The sequence below is a fragment of the Priapulus caudatus genome, unplaced genomic scaffold (assembly GCF_000485595.1).
Source record: "Priapulus caudatus unplaced genomic scaffold, Priapulus_caudatus-5.0.1 Scaffold1521, whole genome shotgun sequence".
Taxonomy (NCBI): domain Eukaryota; kingdom Metazoa; phylum Priapulida; class Priapulimorpha; order Priapulimorphida; family Priapulidae; genus Priapulus; species Priapulus caudatus.
Window position 1 is genome coordinate 35,332 of NW_014578582.1, and position 3,476 is coordinate 38,807.

Genomic DNA, 3,476 nt, shown 5'->3' on the forward strand with positions numbered 1-3,476 from the left:
CACACACACACACACACAACACACACGCACGCACGCACGCACACACACACACACACACACACAACACACACGCACGCACGCACGCACACACACCCACACACACAGGCGCTGTATGTCCGTATACGGCGTCCGTGTACGCTGCGTGTGTGTGTTGCCAATGTGAGCCATCTATAGCAGTCATTATGAAGTCCGATGACATGTTTGTACAGCCATCGCGCAAGTACTTCGCAGGAAGGGCGCGAATTATTCAATTCGAGATCGAAATTTGGGTTTATGGGCCGTTTAGCCCGCCACCGTAACTGTGAGAACTAATAGCGAGTTCGCATCGTTGGTCGCGGGACCCCGGGGTGGGTGGGGGTGGGGGAGGTGTGGTGGTGGGGGGATCACACAGGCAGACATGGCGCGTGGTCTGGCAGGTCAATGTTTACATGTGTACGTACATACACGTGCGCTGACGGGCACATGCTGTAACATGTGCGGGGAGTAGTGTGTGTGCGTGCCCTGACTTCGTGTACCAAACATCAAGAGCACTAGTCAAACCATTCATAGTTATGCAGCAACTCTCAAGCCGCAATTTGCACAATGTCGGTTCTATACCTTAACTGAAGAAAAGAATTTCCCCCCCCCCCACCTTTGAATATTGACTTCAGATTCGACCCCCTCAATATCATTCTGGATTGCCCCGTAGGTCGTAGGTCAGCACTGAAACAAACATTTTGTTCACCCGGTCCGTCAAACCATGTCCTCAGAGAATTCCCAAAAATCTGTCCTTTGCCTCACTGCCCTTTGACCTGTGACCTCACATTTTGTGGCGGTTACGGTTTATCTCACGCAGACGCTATGTACCCAATATCAACATCATAGGCCAAGCCGTATATATTTGTGTCGCAATTATGCAGTTCCTCCTGTCTAAAATCATGGGGGGAATATTCCCCCGTTCTTCCCCTCTAAAATTTGACCCTTGACCCCCTGATTTGACATTCCACTGTCTTTTCTGATTGCCCCCCTACGTCCACGGACGGACGAACGGACGGACGGACAAACGGACGAACGAACATACAGACATACAGACAGACAGACAGACGGACAGACGCTCATGCCATTCTACAAGCTGCATCTGACCGAGTCAGACGAGCTAGAAACCTAGATAGCATGTTTCCCTGCCCTTGATTTGTTGTTACGGCAGAGTTGTGCGTATAGTTATGTAGCATGTGTACGTCACTCACATTGCAATTACACAAAAAACAAAAAGCCCACCTACCTATTGTTATCACTGCTGTTCTAACTCTCAATGTCGCGCTACCGTACCGCTTTCCCTTTTTTCCGTTCCTCCCGAGAAATTCCAACACGCATGCCACACACAGGGCCACCCTTGCCCGGTGTTTCTCTGAATTGCCGGGTGTTTCTCTGAATTGCCGGGTGTTTCTCTGAATTGCCGGGTGTTTCTCTGAATTGCCGGGTGTTTCTCTGAATTTTCTTCACAATCTTAAAGGAACATTCTACTCGAATGAGAGTTTAGAGGATTTTTTGTGATAATAATAATTGAGCCTTATCCGGCGATTTCTGCAAAAAATATCGCGTGTAGCTCTCCATCATTCAAGCAATCATGACATATTTCCGCTCTGATCAGAGCCAGCAAGCAATCATGACATATTTCCACTCTGATCAGAGCCAGCAACAGCAATGCGTAGAAGGCCTGTGCTTGCTGCGTGCATTCGTGGCGTATATTCTGACGTGTCTTCTACGTGACCGACCGACCGACTAACTGCACGTCTCTAATTAACTAATTACAGCAATTAAGGGTAATTAAGGAGGCCCACGACGAGCAGCTAGCATCAGATGTATGGTGATAATCATAGATATCTACATATATACTACATATACATATACATATACATATATACTATATATGTACACATTACATATATATACATGTCTATGTAACGATGCCTATAATGACACATGTATATTATACACATACATACATGGGTGGATAATAGGGGAATTCCCTATTATCTACTTCTGATACATATATATACACGTGTAAATATATAGATATCTATGATGATGGGTTTGACGCAATATAGCAGTCAGCTCGTCAGACAGACAGCCGAATGCGTGCGTGCGTGCGTGTGTGCGTGCGCGTGCGTGCATGCGTACGTGATGTGCGTGCGGTGCGTGCGTGCGTGCGTGCGTGCGTGCGTGTGTGCGTGCGTGCATGCTGTAGCTGTTACCTACTAGATATAGGCCGCTGTCTGTCTACCACATGTAGATCCTCTAAGTCTAATACACGTAGATCCTCTAATGCAGTGGTTCTTAACCTTTTCTGAGTCATGGGCCCCTTTGAGAATCTGGTGAAAGCTACGGACCCCGGACCCCTCCCCAGAAAAATGTGCATGTACAGTGATTAAGGACTAAGGATGACTTAAGATGCAACTATGGATCCCCTGAAGCCCCCCACGGACCCCAAAGAGGTCGATGGACCACAGGTTAAGAACCCAGGCTGCTCTAATGCAACTACAGCCTGGCCATGTTTAGACATACACGCGCGCACACGACACTCGTCCACAACGCTATCAGTATTCCACGCTGCCAGTGACGCTCAAGGGGTCGTTGTCGTAACAGGTACTACAGATATGTACCCGAGGTACATATATGTATACACAAAGTGTACCAGACTTGTACTGCAGACGTGTACCCTAACCCTAACACTAACCCTAAACATACCTCATATAAAAATATAAACATAATACTAAACAACCTAAAACTACCTCGGGTACATATCTGTAGTACCTGTTACGACAACGACCCTTCGTGCGACAGTGACAGGCGCACGCTCGTGTGACTGTCCTGTCCTGCCTGCGTCACGCCGCACGTAGGCGTGGCAACCATACGTGTAAGAAGCCTACCTATCTGTCACCAGCCAGCTAGCCAGCCATCATGGTGCTGGTGGTGTTAGCACTGAGGCGATGGGCATGCTTGACGGATGGCAGCACAGCTTTTGTTGTTTGTAGGCAGTTTCTGGCCGGAACTAAGGAGAAAATTGGCGACGTGAACGCGTGGCGTTGCCCGGGGTGACGGCGTGCCATCTAGCCTGCTAGAGCTGACATGGACAGATAGACAGGTGCAGAGATAGAGAGAGAGAGGTGGGGAGAAAGAAATAGAGCGAAAGAAAGACAGCGAGAGAGAGAGAGCGAGAGAGAGAGAGAGAGGGAGAGAGAGGGAGGGAAAGAGAGCCAGCGAGAAAGAGCCATCCCCCAAGTGGTGCCCGCACTTGATCCACCAAAGGTGACGCCCCACTTTACCCACCAAAGGTGGCGTCCCCAACACTATTCTCGAACTCGGGACCGCGTCGACTAGCGACAACAAGATTTGAAATTGAAAGTGTGCAGTGAAACTCGCTTCACACACACACGCACGCACGCACGCACGCACGCACGCACGCACGCACGCACGCACGCACGCACGCACGCACG